Genomic DNA, 21,754 nt, shown 5'->3' with positions numbered 1-21,754 from the left:
GTTATTGGCTTCATTCATTTCATCTGTGAATCCTTTTGTTCTCTTGGGTTTTCACACCAGTGAAAGCATTTCCCCTTCCAGGGTGTGACCTTCCCTAGCTTCAGACCCTCTGGGTGGGGCCTTGCAAGAAAGCCCTCTCTGAACTCTGGAACAGGAGCTTGTCCTGCCTTTGACCAAATCTACCCCACACCCTCAGGGAGACTCTGCCCCCTTCCTCTTTCCTCTCTCCTTGTCCACTGACTCCTCTGGGGAAACTTCTCCAAATTCCCAATAGTAAATCTAAGACCTTGGCAGGCCTCCTACAGATGACTCCCAAGTGAGCCCATTCCAAGGGTGGGGGTGGGGAGGCCAGGAGTTCAGTCCTTGGATTTGGCCGGGTTGTCCGAGAGGTCTGGGCGCCATCTACTGGCAGAATCTGGCAGTCAGCTTGGAATAGGAATTTACCAATGAGAAAGCGGCAGACCTGGTCCAGGATCTCCAAGAGCGAAGGGAATTCGCTGCTTAACAGACATCAGACAGAAAAATGGAGAAAATGGGCACATGTGTGCATGCACGTGCTTGTGTGTATGTGGATTCATCTGTGCTGGCTGACTGCGTGCTGGGCTGTGGGTAATTTGGAGGGTGTGTTGGGATGGTGTGCATGCTTCTGTTATTGTGCCTTTGGGTGAGTATATGGATTGTCTCCAGAGTAAAAAGACAGTAAATAAGAAGGTAATTGGACCCAGATGTATCCCTCCAAGGGAAGTTTCCAGATGTCCGCTCATTAATCCTCAGCCCAAACCTGGGTGATGTGTGAACTCGGTTGATTTGATTGCATTTGCAGTTGGAAAGAGCAAGGCACAGAGAGACTAGGCCATGACAGGAACACTTGTTTCCTCAAGGGATAAAGTCCCAACGGGTCATTTAATTCATCCTCATCTTTTTGCAGAGAAAGGACCATGAATTCAATGAGGGAAGAGCAAAAGAGAGATCTTACTGGTTACCTTTAAAGTCCTTCTCAACCATGAGTTCTGGAGCGTGTACCCTGCCCCAGTCAAACACACTATCTCTGTGTCAGAAGGACCCTCAGCAGCTGTTCCCCTGCCCTGCCCCATCTCTGCCTCCTCACCTCTTCGCTATTTACTCTCCTGAAGGAATTTCCTGACCCATAAATTTTGAGAGATTTATTATTTCCTGTGACATCCCTTAGCTGGAAATGTGGATGTACATCCTCTTAGAACCACTTTGGGGTCACAGTTCTCAAGTGGGAGCAGGATCTCTCCTGCATGGTGGTGGGGAGTACGCCAGCCTTCCATCACCCCAGAGGGACCACCAAGGATATGACTTACTTTTCCTCACGCACTATTCATGCTGCTGGAGCAACCAGACCAGACGTTTCTCTCTGCAAGCTGTAAGAGCAGTCAAAGTCCTAGAAGACCTGAAGGACTTGGCTCCTCTGTTTATACCAAAAGGGAGAAACTTCCTGTCTTCTCCCTAAAGTCGTTGTCCCTTCCCTCTCCACTGTGAGGAGAATCTTCCAAAAACACCACTCAGAAACAACAACAAAAGCCCACAGGCAATGCCTCCCTTTGCCCATAGGGTAAGTCTAAATGCCTTTACAGGACTAGCCACACTGGCCCCTACCCAGTTTCTGGTCCTCCCACTTCTCTTCTGCATCTACACCCCCTGCTTTCTCCACCCTCCTATGTTCTTCTTCTCCCTCCCCCACTCAAAGACCCAGCCCTGTCCAGAATCTGGCAGCCAGCTTGGAATAGGAATTTACAAATGAGAAAGAGGCAGACCTGGTCCAGGATCTCCAAGAATCTTTATCCCTTATAGGAAACCAGTGTTCCTGCCAGCCCTGAGGATGTTCTCAGGGAATAGTGGTTTGGCATTGGACCGATTTCCAGCTAAGTTAAAAGTGGTATTCACATCATCCACTAACTCCCCATCTCTACCACTCTTCCTTTGGACAAATTAACCCACAAGAGCCATGGATCCAGAGAAAACAGCTTTCCACTGCCATCACCTTTCCCAGAAGAGACCATGGCGTGAAGTTCTGGTGTGCAGGAAGCAGCTGTGCTCTGGACACCCCAACTCCTGACATCTCTGCAGAGCCAGGTCAGCATGGGAGTCTCATTCTACAGCTGACGATCTCCACTAGGAGGAAAGTAAGCTGAATTCTCTCAGTTCTTACCTGAGAGCCCCAGGACACGAATTCAAACCCTCAGCATCAGTGCCTGGAAAGGGAGACGGAGGCCAGGAGACAGTTCCCGTCTGGCTCTGCATGACCAGCCTCAGACCTGAAGCCAGTCTCTCTCCACAGGGGGCCTAATATTGGAGCTGGCCTGGGTCATCTTAAAGAATCAAAGAGGGCACTTTGGAATCTGTTATCAGGTGAGTAGGGCTCTGCATTGGGGATCAGCACATATTTTGTCTCTCTGGTCTTAAAATGACGTTACCGGAGTTGTATGCATGTCTGCTAGGGTGATACAAAGTTTTCACTAAGGCGCACCAACAAATCCATCACTTATTTTCTGACCCTTCAAGATTGTTGACTGTTGTCATTTTATGAGTGTGAAAACTGAGTTGTGAAAAGAACACACATATTTAAAGCTAACGTTTTATTTCCTTTAAATAATTTCTATTTTTTTCTGATGCTAAGAATGATACACATTCATTGTAAGGAAATATTGGAAATACAGGAAAGAATACAGAAGAAAACAAAAAGTCCCTACAATTCTACCCACCAAGAACTCTGAAAATTTGGTGTAAATCCTCCCAGACCTTTGTTTTGGCACATTTAGGAATATATTTTCATAAAACTAGTAGCATGTGGGAGGTCTCATTTAGAAAGCCTGATTTTTGCATACCCAAAATACTTGAGCATCTTTTCATATCAGTGGTATTCTACTTTGTAATAGCTTCATGCTATCCTATCCCATAGGTATATTTTATTTGCCTGGTCCCTTACAGTATCATAAATACCCTTCTTTTTATACACTTATCTAATTATCTCTTCGGGTAAATGTTCCTAAACCTTGAATGGCTGGGCCAAAGATATGGAGAAGGGAGCTGACACACCTGATTCTGGCACTCTCAACACACTGAGTGGTGGGGCATTACACCCAGGAGGGCATGAAGATTTGCAGTTGTTTAACAGATGGGAAAATGGGGTTCCACGAAAAGCACGTGCTTTTCTCCAATTCCCTGAGGGAGTTGGTTAGAGTTGGTGGGTAGAGATGGGGATTGAGGACTTCCTGCAGGGCAATGGAGGGATCTGTACCTTGCCAGAGTCGGAGCAGAGTCCCAGCTCCCTGCCCAGCGAGTTCTCCACATTTCCCTGCCTCCTTCTAAAGCTGACCCCTCATTACATGCTCCTCAGGGGGTTAAACATATATGCAGCAAACCAGGGCATTTACTGAGCTGGCACTGACAGCAGATAAAGCCAAGTGCCCAGATCAAGTAAAATTGTCCTCAACTGGAACAGCAACTTACTGTCCACTATCTCAACAAACAGCACTCCCCTTCTAGGAGGGAAGTTTGTTTTGTCATTAGATCAGTGGGGGTAAGACTGAAAAACAACTGCCCAGGCTGAGGCTTCTGTAAAATTTTTTCAGGCATGCTATTGTGAAGAATTTTGAAGACATGAGGATTTAAATAGCCTTGTTATAATGAAAGACAGATCCAATGTTTGACATGGGTAGGGCAAGCCCTCATCTTGGATATGACCTTCCTGGCACCTGAACCCCAAGAATCCAAGTCTGCCCTGGGTAAATTCCTCACAGCTCCAGAGAAAGCTTTCCATGGGTGAAGGACTGGGAAGGCCCTGCTTATGCTAACGAGGCACTAAATTAGTGCATTACATGCCTCATTTAGCACGACTGTGCAAAATCTAAAAGTACTAATAAATTTTCCTTCTGGGGTCAAGAATCATAAAAGGATAGATGATCAACCATTAATTAGCAGAGAAATTAAAGCTTGCCAGCTTCTGTTCTATCCCTGCCTCCTCTCAAATGGCACAATTTGTTCAAAATGCTTTTTGCAAAGCAGTCTTTCTTAGAAAAAAAGAATGCTGCATCAGCCAGGAGAGTGGCTTCCCGTCTTCTATGACTCTCAGGGTAACAGAACTTTCAGAGGTAACTCTTCTAGAAGAGTCTTAACCCTGGGCATTTTGTCAAGAGAGGACTTTCTGTATTTACTTATTCTTCCTGTTAGATTTAGTATAAGACCTATGTCTTATACTGGGTGTAACTTTTAGTAAAGGGTCTTCTTCTTTGTTAGCTACATTAAACAGTTAATCACTGCAGGGTCTCAGGAGCACCTGAATTTTGTGAGATGTTGCAAAACAGAGACCCCTGGGAGGAAGGTAATTCAGGCTTTCCTTTGCATTTGTCAGTGATTCTTGAGGACAGGTCTCTAATTGAATGCCCTTTTCCTCCTTTCCTTTTTGGGCTACATATTACTGAAAGATGGATATGGGTTTTTATAATTCTCTACTAGAGTCTTGAACCTTCCAAAGAGTTTTCTGCCAGTTATTGTTACCCGAGCTTCTGTGCCAGCTGGGTATAAAGTGAATGCTTGATCAAGAAACAGGGTAACTTGAGCAACACTATAATGGAACTTCATCCCCCACTTTGCCTCTCCAGGTCTTGGCTTCATTAGAGGAGCAGGTGAGTGTCCCAGAGAGCAAGGGGCAGGGGCAGGGGTGGAATGGGGTGGGGCTGACTCCAGGGCTTTCCACCATCGCTGGATGCTGGTGTTAGATAAAAGCGGGGAGGAAATTTCAGTTCCTTTAAATCCTCCTGTGTTTTGGCCATGGCTTTGGAGGTATAAATACACCCAGATGTTTTAAACTTTCCCCTTATACCTAATCACCAGGACAACTGGGTCTTCTGCTCTCCTCTTCTCACCGCTGCAGGGACTTTCAGGCAGCCTAATTAAAAGGGTTCTCCTTTGTTTCCCTAATATAATAGCTCTCAGTCCTGGGGGGCCCAGAGCACTCAGTCAAGGAGAGACTGATATTGAGGCTGGACTTGTGGGCATGCCTGCTCCAGAATATTCAAATGCATCTAGGCCCCTGCTGGGAATGGGCTGGCTACAATGGGGCAGAGGTTCCTGGGATGCATGGCCTAGCATGACCCTGGAGGGGGGAAATGCTCTGGAGTGGGGAGACAGACAGCCTGAGGCAAAGGTCTGATTTATTTTTTTTTAAAGATTTATTCATTTATTTATACAAGCACTGGGCACAGTCAGAAGCGGGAAGGTGAGAGAATTTGCCATAGTCGGAGCAGGGAACAGAAGAGGCAGACTGGCGAAATACACTGCTGAGGGGAGCAGCGGGCGGCAGGAGAGGTCTGTGTGCCATGCGGGACCCGCACCTGGAGGCCCTGGGATTGAACCAGCACTGCAGAGGCTGCGGGCAGCTTCGCAGCCCAGCGCTCAACTGCTGCACCACCAGGGGAGGCCCCAAAAGGTCTGATTTGGAAGAACAGTTGTAGGAGATGCTGTTGAGCCCTAAGGCACCTGCTGTGGAGGACCCTCTCCTGCCCTCCAGGGCTTGGATGGAGCATCCTCCCTCTGGCCTCTTCTCTCCAAACCCTACCCACTGCCTGCCTTGGGCCCCGGAGCATCTTCAATGGGTCTCCCCATTCAGATTCTACTGCCCACTGAAATCAGCCCCACACCACCCACCCGCGGCTTGAATGAACATCCCAAGACAGACCCTGCCATTCCCGGGCTCAGAATCCTTTCCTGGTTCTCCTTTGCCTCTAGAAAAAGTGCAAAACAGCATAAGAATGAAGAATAAAGTGAAAGTGAGGCCCTGGCCTCAGTTTCCGCAGGTTTCCCTCTGGGGACACTCAGATCTTACCACTCCCCAGCACATTTTCTTGCTAGGCCTTCTACCTGCCATGCACTTCCCACAGTGATGCCTGGAAATACCCAATTTGTGCTGCAAAACCCAATCTAGTGGCTTCTCTGTGGTGCAGCTTCCTGAGTCTCTGCAGTCAGGGTCTGCCACCACACTCTCCATGCCTGCCTGTTGAAATGATTTCTATGTGCATTCTCTCCAGGCCATGAGCTCCATGAAAGGAGGGTATGTCTCCTCTATCCTCATGCTTCCTCTCGTGCAGTGTCATTACCTCGCTAATGTTACACATGAAAGTGTCATGTTTGACTGTTGGGGACTTCTAAGGTCACTAAGGCAATCTCTAACTGCAGTCACTAGCCCTCTCTCCAGATAAATGCTATTCCCGTGCCATCTTCTACTGTCTATGGGTGGGGGGGTCCCTCCACTGCAGCCTGGGGCCCAGCTAGGCACATGATCCCATAAGCCCAGACCACTGCTGAAGTACGCACCTCCCTTCTCCCGATCCCCCATCAGAGGCACCTGCATAGCAGGCCAAAGTCAAGGTCTTTGAGTGGGAGCAGGGAACATATTAGCTTAGAATGGACATGGATAAGAACTCAGTGCCTGGACCTCTTTCTCAGACCCAGTAATCAGCCTCTGGAATGGGGCCCAATGTGCATTCAAAATCACTACTTTAGCCCTAAATAGTGGAACTCTTGCAACCCAATTTTGAACTCTCAAGAACATGGTCTATTCCATTTTTCCTGGAGAATTCTATAAAATATTGCTCTCCCCCAGTTATGAAAGAATCAGAGCTAGTTCAGGTGGCTCCTCATTATCTAAAAACCAGCTGAGTCCTTGGTCACAAAAAGGCAGGTAGAGAAATGAAGAAAGGTTCCTTTGGATGGGGGCTATTTGGAGCCACATGGGACCTGGACCCCAAGGGCTGGGGTTTGAGCTCATGCCCCACCATTTGCTGGCTTTGTCCAGCTTTTCTGAGTGTTGTTTTCCACATGCGTAAAATGGATTTAAAAGCAATTCCTACTCCATAGTTCATTGTGCAAATTGGATAAGAGATGTAAAAGCATTCTGTAAACTATAAAAGGCAGATGCTAACTGCTGTTATTTTTGGTGCTATAATTACACATTTCTGAGTTTATGGGAACCAGGGTACATGTCTTATTCATTTCTGCACCCTTTGTGTTAGAATCCTGTGCCTGGCCGGTATCCTATCCAGAGGCTGTACTGAGTATGTGAATGAATGAACGAGGTTAAGAGTGAGGAGCAAGTGGGTGAGTGAATGAAGGGCTGGCTGGACACTGAGGTTCTGTGTCCCAAACCATACATCAAGCTATGCAAGCAGAGACTAAGCTTGTCCCTCCCTTCCCCTGCCTCCCAGCCTTCAGCTGACACGATCCACACATGGAGCCACTTAGTGGAGATGCACACATCTGGGGGCCAGAATGGCTGTGGCACAAACCGCCCTGGACCTAATTATGTAGCTCTGGCAATGGATGTAACTTTGCAGTTTCCACTTTCGTCCTCTCACCCTTCCCTTGGATAATGCTGCCAACATCAAGCAGGGTCTAGTCATGGCCAAATGGCCAGGGACAGGCACCAGGACAAGGAGCTTGAGAGGTCATTGTTCTGAAGTGAGAACAACGGCGCCAGTGCCTGGATGGAGGTCACCAAGCACAGAGGCGAGGGGCTGGGCTGCTGTGGGGAGGAAGAAGAGCATTGCCTTGGGCGTCCAAAGGCCCAGATTCAAATGAGGGCCAACACTCATCTTCTGCGTGGCTTCAGACAACTCACTTAACGCTTTGGTCAAAAAGAGCTAATAACTCCTGGATCACAGGGTTGTGAAGGACAAATGGAAAAAAAATGTTCTGGAAACTCCTAGCATGGTATCTGACTTGACGCATTCACTCATTTGTTCTTCAACACAATTTATTTCTGGGACTTCTTGAGTGCCCGGTACTGTGCCAGGACAAATGCAGGGCGCCCTATCAATCCTTCCTGCCTCCTTCCTTTCTTCCTTCCTCCCTTCCTTCCGCCCTTCCTTTTTCTCAAGAAGGGCAAAGACTTGGTGTTGTTCAGTTCAAACATAAAGGCATGAACAAATGAAACAAACTGTTTTTGCTAAGAGAGCATCTCTCCCAGCACCCGAAGGGAAAAGACAGAGCAGAGAGCTGTGCAAACACACACTTATCACCACAGACAGAAAAGCACACACATCTTCAAGATGATTTCTCTCAACAGACTGGAAAAAGGCAAATCACATTAAAACCCTTGATTTGGGGAAGCCTGCACTTGGCCAGAGGAGACACGGTGGGGCCAGGTGTGTCCGGGGGAGAGCTGGGAGAATTCTGAGGGCGCTCCTCCGTGTTCCACGTTATCTCCCGTATCCTTTGGGAGCCCAGGAGACACAGCCTTCCCAAAGCAGCCTCCGAGGTGGCCTGTGAAGCTTTTGTCCTTGGCAGCAGAGGAATTTCTGCTTCAGTGGCTCCAAACAAGGGCTGCATTAACTCCAGGCCTGTGAGGAGAGCACGTGCAACAAAACCCAACACGGTGTCCCAACCCTCAGACAAGCACAGAAACAAATGGTGCAGGAATTTTTCAGAATAGAATCATCCGCTCAATGTCACTGCATACATTTACCTACCTCAGTGCCTATTCAGGGCCCCCTTTAAAGGGGGATATCAATAGAGATGGATCAGACAACATCTCTATGGCAACACCGCCACTGAAAAATGATGGCGGCCACAGCCAGGGGAGCGATGACCATTTTTTTAAAATATACACAAATACAACACCACTCACCCCCAAAGGACCCCTTCGCTCCCAGGACACAGGGTTCTGTTTAAAACAATAGCCTAGGAGCTCATGACAAGACTAATTAGGGGCAGAGGGGGGCATGCAAACTCAGGATGGAGAGTTTGCACAAAGAATTAAGGCCTGGGGCTTCAGGACACTGGAATTTGTCAACAAAATTAACATTCTCTTTCCTGGAAACTCTCAAGCTGAAGGAGTTTAGCAGGCAGGACATTGTTTTAAGTGTTCAACTTGGAACAGGGAGTAAGAGATGGTAAAAACAAATAGCAGCCAACATCAGTCCCTTAAACAGGATACTAAACTCAGCAGAGGGTTGGTCCCCTCGAAATGGTGCCCAAGACAAGCCTTCTTGGTGCCCTCTTCTCCAAGCCTTCACAAATCAGGATTGGTGGAAGGGGTGCCTTCAAACCTCAAGATCAGAAGTCTTAAAGGAACTTTATGGTTCTAAAGGGCTGTGTTGGATGAAAGCCTAAAATATCCCTTTTTAAAATTCTATTTTTAAAAATTGAAGTAATGCTGGTTTGCAACATGGTATATGACTCAGAGGTATAGGATCACACCTCTTCAGACCCATGTCAGCACACCACACCCGTCACCAAGGAACCCATAATCCTCCACCATAGTCCTCCACTATAGTCCACAGGGCCCTCTCCCTGCCATTGCTCCCCACCCACACCCCTCTGGTAGATTCAATTCTGCAGTCAGATTTCTAAGGTTTGAGTTGGTTTGGTTTTGTGTGTTCCTTTGCTTTGTTTCTCTGCAGTCCACATAGGAGTAAAACCCTGCAGTAGATATGCTACCCTTGAGAACTATCAGGCCATGGGGCTATCGGCAACAGCAACCATGATAAGAAGTGGTGGGGAGGTCCCTTTTACATGGTGCCTTCAAGAGGTCTAACACACTGAACTTTAGAAAGGAATTGGATGCTGTCTCAGCAAAGCCATTTTCTAACAGTTGGAAAGGAGAAAAAAAAAGATTATTTCATTGTGTTTCCCCATAGTTTTGCCCTAGAAAAGAAACAGGAGGAGAAGCGAAGACCAAGGTTGGAAGCCTGTCAGGGCTGATGGACTCTATTTCCATTCTCCCTGCTGACTTTCCCCATGACTTTAGGCAAGTCATTAACCTTGCTCGCCTCTCCCGTGCCTTCCATAAAACAGGAAGTTCTGGCAGATTGGTAGATGAAAGAATCTGATGGAGTGCAGAGTTTATATATAGCGTCCTTTATATCCAGCACGTGAAAGGAATTAGCAGTAACAGGCGAGGCATCAGGTGGAAGACGTGTGAGCTGCCGCCCACTGTGACCCCAGTGTTTGGCTTCCCAAGCTTTGCACAGCCTTATTTTAAGAAACCTTGTCAGTGGAAAACGGACCGTGACTGATGACGCCTGTCCTCTGGTTGTTGATCTGCTGGAGGACCCGGCTCTGTGTGCTGGTTTGGCAGGTCCTGGGATTTCTGAAGCTGGGATCGGGGGTAGGGAGGTGCCCTGGGTATGCGGGGAGGCCCTCCCTAGATCTCCCCAGACCTCCCAGGCTCCTGGACACCCCTGAGCCTATCTCTGTTCTTTTTCTTTCCTTTCTGTTCATTCTTTCCAAATATATACTCCTTTCAGGCAGCTGCAAGAATTTCTACCATAATTTGAGTTCTGATTTTCAGGAATGACAACGAAAACTTCTTTTCTTCTCATTTTAAGTGAGAAGCTCTTGAAGTTAACCACTTATAAATTAGGGCATTAAAATAATTGTCTTTTTCTAGGATCTATACTTCAAAGCATGTATCTCTTACAAGATTTTCAAATGTTAACACAGTTACAATGCACATTTTATATCCAATTGTAATACAAAAAATATTAATTTCATTAATCTATATTGATATCTATTTATTTCACTAATATACAACCAATATATATTAGAATTTCTGCAGACTACAAAAAAGTATGAACAAGGACTTAAAGCACTTAAATTTAAAAGAATAATTTAATTCAAAAGCAATTAATATAATTTTGCTTAGTCAATGAATTTTCATTTTATTTTAATAAGCCCCCTCTCTGACAATATCACATTACAAAAAATAAACTAAATTTGTTTTAAATAGTATTTTATATAATCATAAGTTTTTGCTCTTCTAATGTTAGTGTTTCAATGTAAATCAAACTTTTCTTTATTGTTATTCTCTGGGCAGTCAATTTTAACCCAATTTGAAGGGCTACGTGACTGTGTTTCATGTCCATGACGATAAACACATGCTGAAAGTCCTGTTTTTCAACCTTGTGTTTTGTTCATTGAACTGATGACAATTGTCATTTCTACAGGGCTTAGCACTTCACAACACGAGATTAGCTTGAGCTTGGCATTATGACTGATTGATTGAGCTTCTGTTTATTTTTGCTTTGAAGAGTATTTGTGGGTTAAGATGCCATTGAGAACACGAGTCTTGGTTGCTATGTCTGCCCCAAGCCTAACCATGTTTGCTGCCAGAGCAGAGTGGGAACCTGCAAAAATGCAGGGCAGCCTTGGGCCTGCTGCTCTCCCAATAGGCAGAGGAATGAGAAAGAAATGGTCCTTGCTCTTCAATGTTTCTTGGGTCTGACTGTGAGTGAAGAGGAGGCTGGTGGGTACCATCACTGTCTGTGGTTATACCAAAGATGCCAGAATGTACCCACCCAATTACCTGGGTACCACTGGGTACCACTCCATCCTGTCACAACCTTCTTGAAGTTCCAGGAGCCCCTCATGTGTGTAGGAACCATTTACAAGGGAAAGTGCATGATGAAGTTAGGACCAAGTGCTTTGAAAAAAACTGCTGACAGTTCATGAATTGGTTGATTGCAACATTTACCCTACTTCAGCATGTGTAGGGGTGTGTGTGTGTGTGTGTGTGTGTGTGTGTGTGTGTGTGTGTGTGTGTGCTGGGGGGATTCATCATTTAAGTATATAATAACCCGACAATGTGATCTCTTGATGTAGCTTCATCCGAACACTGGGCAAGGTCTTGGGGCTCATAAACTTCACTTTATGGATAGGGAAACCAAGACCCAGTGGAGCATATCTTGCTCAAGTTCACTCGGCAAGTGAAACTAGGAGCCAGGTGTGCTGGCTTTGTACCAGGTGCATCGTGTCTCCTGCATTAACTCCTCATCTCCATCTTGGGCTGCGTTAGATTACTATGCTATAGTTTTTCACACCAGACATTGTGATCAGGGTCACAGCCAATTTAAGCTCACCATGATTTACAAAATCCATTTTTGCTCCTAGTAATATCCTGTTGTCCTATGCAGAGAGCTATGAGGGTCAGATGAATAATGGATGAGGAGGAGACTTGTAAAGTGAGCGGTGATGTGCAATTATGAAGCACTGTGAATTCAGCACTTCCTAGGGCCCCAGTCACAGGACTTGATGGCAGCCTCTCCCACACAGCTGATGCTGCTGATTCAGCTCTGCAGCCCTAGAAACAGGGATAGGCTGCATCTGGGGGGAGGATGAGGCAGATCCATGTGGCCATTTGGAAGCCAGAAACATTTTGATGTAGCCAAAAGAAAAAAAAAAGGCCCACTTTTTCCCCCTATTTGTTTTCTTCTTAAGTACCAAATAACAACTACCACAGAAATCTCCTCCCTACCCCTACCCCCTGGGGGCTTGGGAATGGGGTGGGATAGGCTCAAGAATGGGTCAGGGCCAGGATGTCTGTTGCACAGCCTGCCTGGTGCAGGAGGAGGCTTTGGCATAGTGACACCAGGGCATATGAGTCCAAATGGCCACATCATCACTTCCAGCTTTGTTCTAAGAACAGCCTGTGGCCCAGGACCTGGGGTGCAGAGCAGCCTACCTCTCCGAGCCCATCACTGGGCTTCTACGTCATCATCAGGACCCCGTGGGGAGGGGATAATACGTCAGTAGGTGAATGTACCCCTTGAATAAAATGACAAAGTGCTAGAGAAAAGACTGGCCTGGCAGGAAGCACCCTGGGTGGATACTGTGTCTGCATCCTGACGGGATACAATTGGAAGCTTGGACGCTTGCATCCCATTGTGGGCCTCTAAAAAAAGACAGTGACCCCAGGCCTGCTGCCTCTATGGCTGCTGTGAGATCACTGGGAAGGACAGTATAAGGAATCATTAGGCAGGAGGACATCTTTCTTTCTCCCTTTCTCTCCTTTTTATATTCAAAGGGGGAATGGAGGGATGCTTGCACAGACACAAGCAGGCAGAAAAAGATGCCCCTGAAAGGACAATTTTGTTGAAAGAGACACTTGCATAGTCCCAGGCAGGAGCCTTGGGAGGAGCTGTCTCTGCTGCTTTGAAAGGGAAGAGGGTAGTGAAGGGAAACACCTGCATAATCAAGGCAGGCAGGAGAGCTGCTGCTTTACTTATTTCTAACAAGCATTTCCTGAGTTCTTCCTGAGCCATGTACTGTAACAGCACAGGGGACACAGAGGCAAGCAAGATTCTTCTCACCTAGAAAGAGACTCGGCTTTGGAAGTGACAAGCACTGGGCTGCGTGCTGAGGCCAGCGTCTGCGTGCTCCCAGGGTCAGGCGTTCACCTAGAGAGAGCAGATGCCTGGGGCAAAGGCAGGTTTTATTTCCCCAAACCCACAGATGGAAGCGGAAGAGCAGCTCAGCCGGGCTGGAGAAGAGGAAACCTCAGGGTAGGGTGAGGGAGGCAGACTGGCTAGTCTACCTGGAGCCATTGATTTAATTTCACATCCATATAACACATCATTGTAAGAACTTTACCAACTTGCTCCTCAGAAAGTAGTTTCTATTATTAGCTCCATTCTATAGATGAGGAAACTGAGTAACAAAGGAGTTAAGATTCTAGCTGATTACACAGTGAGCTAGTCAGTGGCAGAGCAGGATTCTAGCTCAGGTTGCCTGGCCCCTAATGGACTCTGCTGCAGAGCCGTGTGTGCAGGGGGCTAGAGATGGCATCACAAAGGAAAGAGAGCTTGCGATTTTAGTTGTCACTGTGTTTCTCTGGATTAGTTTTTATTACAAAACTAAAAGTTTCCAAATGAGTTACCAACACTGCGGTTTGGAACCAGCTTATATTCAGCCTTAAAGTTGCTGACCCTGTGCCTAGATTACTGTAGTGGCCTCCCCCAGGGCCATGGTGGGTGATGGAGGCTTTCTCAGGAAGGCTCACCTCTTAGCTCTCCCTTTTTCCTCAACCAGGCTCTGTGTGACCTAGTTTTTCCCTCCACCTCTCTCAACTTCATAGCCTCTGAAAAACACCGAATTCTGTGTCAGCCCAGAGAAGCCAGTTCAGGGGCTTAACTTTTTTTTTTTTTAAGTCAATTTGTTTCTTTTTTTTTTTTTTTTAAGATTTATTTATTTATACAAGCACTGGGTATGGTCAGAAGCGCGGGAGGGTGAGAGAATTTACCAGAGCCAGAGCGGGGAACAGAACAGGCAGAGTGATGAGATACACTGCAGAGGGGAGCAGCGGGCGGCAGGAGAGGTCTGCACGCCATGTGGGACCCTCCTCCGGTGGCCGGGGAGCAACCGGGGATCGAACTGGTGCTGCAAAGGCTGCGGGCAGCCTCAAAACCCAGCGCTCAACCTCTGCGCCACTGGGGAGGCCCTCCAGGGCTTAACAGAGGTGAGCTCTTTGGGGCAGAGGCATGGAGTATACGGCTCCCCACCACCCCCCCCACCCCCGTCAGGCCCCACCCCCCCCAAGGCCTGTTATCTATTTAAGCCCTCTCCTGCCACAAATAAAGGGATGGAAAGTCAGTATATGGGTCATCACCCGATACAAATAAAGATAGTGAGTTAAGGTCTTGGACAGTCTCCAGGCCACATGCCAAGCACTGGTCCAAACTATGAGGTGGCTCCTGTGCCTGACCAGTGATCCGGGTTCTCTTTGTTCATCTTCAAAGTGGTTGGAAGCAGACCTACATAAAGGCTATAGAATAGAGCATGGTTACCATCTGCCCCAGGAAAGGGCTAGACCTGATACAGAGATGGGACAGGCCATGACCTTGCATCTCTTGTGCTGTCCATGAAGCAACCTCAAGACAGATTTCCACATACTCACTCCTACCTCAGAAAGCACCGTGAAGTAGGTGTGGCCTTCCACATGCCACCTGAGCCCTCCTCTCCATGGGTGTCAATCAACATAGGCCACTCCGACTGTGGCCAGTACCCAGACACAGATTGCCGCCATTTTAACAAGCCACCGGTTCTACTTCTTCTACAACCCCACACTCAGAACTCTGCCAGATGCCCAGAAAGTGCTTGCTGACCACCACCCCCCCACATTGTCAGAGACAAAGAGAGCTATGGGAGGAGCTTCTCCCCATTTCAGCTTAATTTCATAATGCCATTCAATGTTTTTCTTTTTCTCTCTGGCTTATTTCACTGACCATGATCCCTTCCAGCACCATCCATTTTTCTTACTTATAGGAGCAATGTAGGGGATCCAAATAAGGGATCAGGGGAAAAAATTATAATAAAGTGAAAATCAAAATTAACAAGCAACTATAAACCAGAGACATTCTGCGGGGGGTAGGGGGGTAGGGAGGAGGAAGCAGATCAAAACAGGGGTGGGAAAAGCACAAGGGACTATGGTGATGGTGCACAGGTGAACTAGTGGTGGGAATTTCACGGGGGCTATAACTGAGATGAGAAAGCATATATCATAAAAAAAAAAGAAGAAGAAGAATGATATAAAATATATATAAAATAAAAAAATAATTAAAAAAATTTCATCATGCCCCCAAGCCAGTGAGAAAGCCCAGAAGCCGAGAGAAATCAGCAGGAAGGAAGGAACAGTTGCAAACCATGGTGAATAGAAAGCAAATCTCTATTTTATTGATGTCTGCTTTTGCCTCTAAACATATATGAGTGAATGTGGAAGAAAGTAAGAAACAAGGCACTGGGTCCATTCCACTCTGAAGTTTGAAATGGGAACAGAAGTTCAGATTCCAGAGAACCAGGGCAACCAGTCATTGTTTTTGCACAAAACTTCTATCCTTTTGTGGACAAATGGGGCTTCAAGATCACCAGCAGCCAGAGATAGGACAGGCTTTCAGGGCTGAGGGCCTGTTACTCTATCTGTGTTCTTGAATGACACTCTCTTCAGCCCTCACAGTGGAGCCCATGGGTCTGGCTTCCCTGGCCCCTACCTGCCCTTGCCCTACTTGTCAGGCTCTGATCTCCTGCCCAGGTTCTCTGCACAGATCCTGGGGATAACATCATGAGACTCTACTTCTACTTTGTACTTTCTGAAGGCATTGCCTTAGACTTAGCAGACATGATACTTTGAGTTTTCTCCCCAGAGGCCTCTGGGATAGGCCAGGCAGAAAATAGATGAGACTAAAGCTCCGTCATGCGTGGTATTTCTGCTCTTCGACTAACAGGTGTCAGGGTTACAGTCATGTAACCAGGTCCCAGGCTGTGCTTTTAGGCAGCACTGACACTGTCTTAAGGGGTAGATCCTGAGGCTTATCATACAACTAGAAATCTACCAAAAACACAGAAAAAAATGCCACGTACTCTGTGAGCCCACTTCCAATAACCCTAAGCCATCAATAAGATAGGACCTCTCTCTCCCTCCTGTATCTTCCATTGCACTTTGAACTCTTATTGCAGCACTGCAAGGTCTGCTATTTATTAAAGTTAGAGGTTTGTACGTACAGTTCTGATCCCAGTTCCAATCTATGGGCTCCCACACACAACACCAAGCCATTTTCCAACACCAGCTGGGTATCCTACAACTCAACTTGATTCTGAAACTATGTAGGCAAAGATAGCATTTAATTCCACAGAAAAAGTGGTCAGTTCCATAAGACTTCTCTCCACTTGAGTGGTTCACAGAATTGAGACCAGGTTATTCACTATGTTACTGTTGTATTACAAAGGATGTTAAAGAATATAAGTCAATAGCCAATGAAGGGGTACATTAGGAAGTCCCCCAACATAGAAATTCTGTCACCCTGGAGTTTGGACCCAGCATGGTGGCACATAGATGCATTCTAGTTCATCAACTTGAAAGTTCTCCTTGCTTGTTTTTTTGGTTTCTGTGGAGGCTGAATTACAAAGACAATGTTGATTAAATTATTGGTCATTTGATCATTGGTTCAAACTCCAGTCTCTCTCCTCTCCCCAGAAATCAGGGGATGGGACTGAAAATTTCAACCCTCTATATACATGGCCCTCTGGCCACCAGCTCCCAAAAGTTACCTCAGTATCATACCTTTACTAGTCTGATCACAGAAAATTCCAGGGGTTTTAGGAGCCCTGTATAGGAATAAGAATGAAGACCAAACATATATTTCTTGTTATAAATCACACTATCACAGCACATATATCTTCCCTAAAGACTATGAGCTCTCTCAGGGATAGGATCAAAGCAAATCTTGAACAAATGTTGAATGATTGAACTCATATAAGATCAGGTACATTAAATATCACATTTTACTGGGCCTCCCCTGGTGGCGCAGAGGTTGAGTGCTGGGCTGTGAGGCTGCCCGCAGCCTCTGCAGCGCCGGTTCGTTCCCTGGCCGCTGGCGAGGGTCCCACAAAAAAAAAAAAAAAAAAAAATCACATTTTACTGACCTCCTGACACCTTTGAATGAAATGAAATGAACTTCTTTAATTCACTCAACAATTATTTCTTTAGTTTTATGAAATGGCAGACACTACTCTTGGTAATAGAAGAGAACAAAGCAGATGAAATTATATATCCATATGGAATTTATAGCTTACAGGAAGAGAATAAACAATATAGAGAGGTGAAACTACAAAGGAAAAGTGATGGGGAAACATAAAGCAGAAAAGGGAGCTAGTGTTGGGGTAAGAAGAGGCTATAGGTTGAAGGGTATGTAAATTGACAAATGTAACATACTGTCAAAGGAAATAAAAGAAGATACAAAGAAATGGAAACCTATCCCATGTACATGGGTTGGAAGAATAAACGTTAAAATGACCCTACTACCTGATTCAATGTCATATCTAGGAAAATCCAATGCCATTTTTCAAAAAATTAGAACAATTATAAAATTTGCATGGAACCACAAAAGACCCCACACAGCCAAGGAACCTTGAGAGAAAAGAAGAAAAAAATGAAGGTATTGCACTCCCTGGCTTTATAATACACAGAAAAGGTAGCGATCAAAACAGTGTGGTATTGGAACAAAAACAAACACAGACAAATGGAACAGAAGAGAGTCCAGAAATAAACCAACATACACATGGATAGTTAATCTTTGATAAAGAAGGCATCACCGTACACTGGAGAAAGAAGTTTCTTTAATAAATGCTATTGGGAAACTTGGACAGTCACATGCAAAATAAATAAATAAATAAAATGAAACTAGGTCCTACTTAACACCATACATAAAAATGAACTCAAAATGGACCAATGACTTGAGTATAACACCTGAAACCATAAAGCACATTAAAAAAAAAAAAACAGACGAGATTATAACTGGACATCAACCACAGAGATGTATTTGGGGTTATAACTCTGTAAGGGCAGGATGGGCACAGTGCAGGTTTTCTATGACTGAGCAGACAGGGTAAAGAAGGAGAGAGTCCTGGAGCCCTCAGCGGCTTTTCAGGCTTTTATCAGGATTTACCAGGTATACAGCAGGCAGGGGTGCTGGGGGGCCAGGAGGCTGGCTGGCCTCCCAGCCTCCAGCAAGTCTTCACTCTGTCTGGCCTCTCCGGTATTCTCTCACATTCTCTCTGCTTCTCTCGTGATTCTTCTCTCTTGGGATTCTTCTGGTGGTTCTGCTGGCGTCCCCCTGTTGCCGCCCTTATAAGCCCAGTCTCTTAGCACACGTGTATCCACTTATGCATGCCCACACCCTATTCCAGGTGCCCGCCATCAGGCATGTATTCAGGACCGCAGGGATCCATCATCAGTCCTAATGGCGGGAGGGCAGAAAAGCCTGATACTTTTTCACTTACCCTTCAAACTCCAGCGCAAGGGGAGCAAAATAAAAAATAAACTAATAGGACTACTTCAAACTAAAAATTCTTTGTACCTTAAAAGAAAGAACCGTAAAGACAAAAAGAAAGAACTTACAGACTGGGAGAAGATATTTGCATATCATTTGTCCAACAAAGGGTAAATTTACAAAACATTTAAAGAACTCATAAACTTAATCACAACGACAAAAAAACCAAAAACTTAATCAAAAAATGGCTTAAAACCTACATAGACATTTGTCCAACGAAGACATAGTATGGTGCACAGGCACATGAAAAATTATTCTACATCACTTACTATAAAGGAAAGGGAAATCAAAAGCACAATGAGATATCACCTCACCCCTGTGAGATGCCTATATCGAAAAGACTGGAATCAACAAATATTGTCAAGGATGTGGAGAATAAGAAACACATCCACAATTGGTTGGGATGTAAATTGGTGCAGCACCTATAGAAATCAGTATGGAGAGCCCTTAAAAATATATATGTAGGAATGCCATAAGACTCAGCAATACCACTGCTAGGAATTTACCCAAAAATAAAAAAACACACACTGAATTGTTGAGGCTCAGACTGCCTCAACTCCTAGGACCTCACCTCCTTCTGCAACTGTGATCCTCACAGGCCTGGCCCACGGGAGTTCGTCTCTGCCCCAGCCCAGCAGGGGTCTCCTGACTTGTGATTCTCCAGGAACTTCTTCCCCACCCAGTAAGCTTGTAGGACAGCAGTGTTCTGTTCCAGAGGATGCAGAGTTGTATGAAGACAGGCCATTTCATGGTCAAATCCCCGCCTTTGCCTCTGCCCAGGGCTGAGAATCCTCTATGGGAGAAGACCCTGAGATCATCCTGGAACAACACTACATGTTCTGAGAGTTAGTACACTCCGAAAAACCCAGCTTCACCTAAGAATGACATTTCAATTTCATACAAAAACATATTTTTTACAGTCAAGTATGACAAAGACTGTCTTTTTCCATTTTCTCCATTTCTAATGACATCAAGTTGTTAATTTCCAGTTTCCTTAATTACACCCGGAATGTTTCCCTCTGCTTTTGTAAACTCCCTCATGTCAATTATATCCAGCTTCTAGCCACATATTAAACAACATCTCATAAAGATGTTAGACAGTTGCTGAATTCCTCTGCAAAACTGACAGTGAAGATGCACATGTTCCTCTGTTGCTATAACAGCATGCCTCGTATATTTTAAGTTATGCACATGCAATACTCTGTGTCAGGTCTTGTTATGTCAAATAGAAGCTGTCTCCAGGCAAGAATAGCTGATAACTTTTTAATGGTTATAATTAGTACTCAGCTTCTTTAGGATTCTATTTGCCATAGCTGTGTCTGCTATATGGAAGATGTTTATAAGAATCACTCTGGAAAGAGCTGTACAAATTTAAAAGGACATCACAGAACACCATTTTTGATAGAAACTTTGAACTGGTAATATGATGTCTCCTAAAGCATTTTAAAGAACTTTCTAGATTTTTTCCTTCGTCAAACACAACTCTCATTCTAGGATACAAGTAATAGTCATGAATACTTTTGTGTTCATTTATTATTGAAACCACATCAGGAAGGTTTGTATTTTTATACAGTAGGTTTTATACATGTAGGTTTATCCAGATGCCCACATCACTAGAATTCCCAGATTGCTTTCTTGGGATGTGAGATTAGCCTTCTGTATGCTTGTTTCTTCAGAAACAAGGGAATCATTTCTGCGTCTGAAAACATACAGAGAAACAGATTCTGTGGCTCTATACAATGGCAGGATCCATTTTCTTCATATGAGCTGCTGTTTAGAACTCGTGCAAGTTAGAAGGGATATAGACATCATTTATTCCAGCCCTGTTGTTTTTCAGATGGTGCATCAGGAGAGAGAAGTGACAGGCTTTCCTCCTCATCTAAAAGTTCAGAGACAGGCTGTGCTCAGAACTTTAAACTCCTGGGACAGTTCTCTCCCTGTCTTATCCTGATCACCACTGCCATTTTTATTGATTCTAAACAGTCCCTGGAACTTTGGCCAAGGTCTCATTGTCCGAGAAATTTTGACTTTTCTAAAATATTGCCAAATGAAGAGAAAGATTTCTTTTCTGACTTTCTCCAGTCATACTAGGTTAGAAGGCATCTTTCCCTTAATTAGGAGTGTGTGTGACTCAGGCTAAAACACAGTCCCAGATATTGGCAAGAGTGAGCAGGAAAGGGGAAATGGAAGGGAGACGAATGCATAATAATAGCCTGAGCTAGAGACAGAAACCTGGGAAATAAGTCTTTGTGATGTTCCTTACTCATTAGGTGGCTTAAGGTCTAATTCTGTCCTTCTTGGTCCCTAGACCAAGTTTCCCCACCCACAAGAAAAGTTTTGACAGTCCTTAGAGTTGTGTTCAGGACTCCTTCAATCAAAGAATGTCTTGTCTTTGTTTCTGGTTTCTTCTGCCATGATGACCAAGAAAAGGCAAGATGTTTTCTGGGCCACATGTGGAATCTTCAACACCCTGGGAGCTATTAAAACCCACGCATGCTGAGCCCTCCTGTAGAGAGCAAGAAGTCCTCCCCTGGCACATGCTACTGTTAGGGAGGGCCATTACGGGAGCACAGTGTGGGGACAAAAACCAAATGTGTCACAAAACCCCTTACAGAGAGACCAGACACTCCCAGTTGTCAGTAGCAGCATCTTTTGATCGATTCTCCAGAAACAATTTTTGTTTCTACTAATAAGTAGCCCTTCACAGCCTCTTTGTGTCTTGAAGATTAAAAACTGCAGATATTTAGGAATTAGCCCTTTCTCTTTTAATCCCTTAAGCCCTTGTATTTTTATCTTTTTTGGTATAATTCCAAAGGGATTTGTTGACTTGTAGATTCATTCACCTATTCATTCACTCAACTAACAATTCTTAGCTTCAGCCACTGCTCTGGACACTGGGATTATAGGCAAGGCTTCGGTCCTCATGGAGTTCATAATCTATGGAGACCAAAAATAAGACACACAGATATATGTATGATGACAAACTATTTTAAGTGTCCTGAAGTAGAAGAAGAGCTAGAGGCAAGAGTAACAGGTGGGGCTATTTTACACTAGGCAGTGAGTGTTTGCCAAGATAGGTTTTTATTCATGACTTATTATTCAGATCTCAGTTTTTCAGTTAACCTAGAAAT

This window comes from Talpa occidentalis, unplaced genomic scaffold (assembly GCF_014898055.3).
Source record: "Talpa occidentalis isolate TD23 unplaced genomic scaffold, MPIMG_talOcc4v2.1 talOcc4.4, whole genome shotgun sequence".
Classification (NCBI taxonomy): domain Eukaryota; kingdom Metazoa; phylum Chordata; class Mammalia; order Eulipotyphla; family Talpidae; genus Talpa; species Talpa occidentalis.
Note: the sequence above shows the minus strand (reverse complement) of the source record.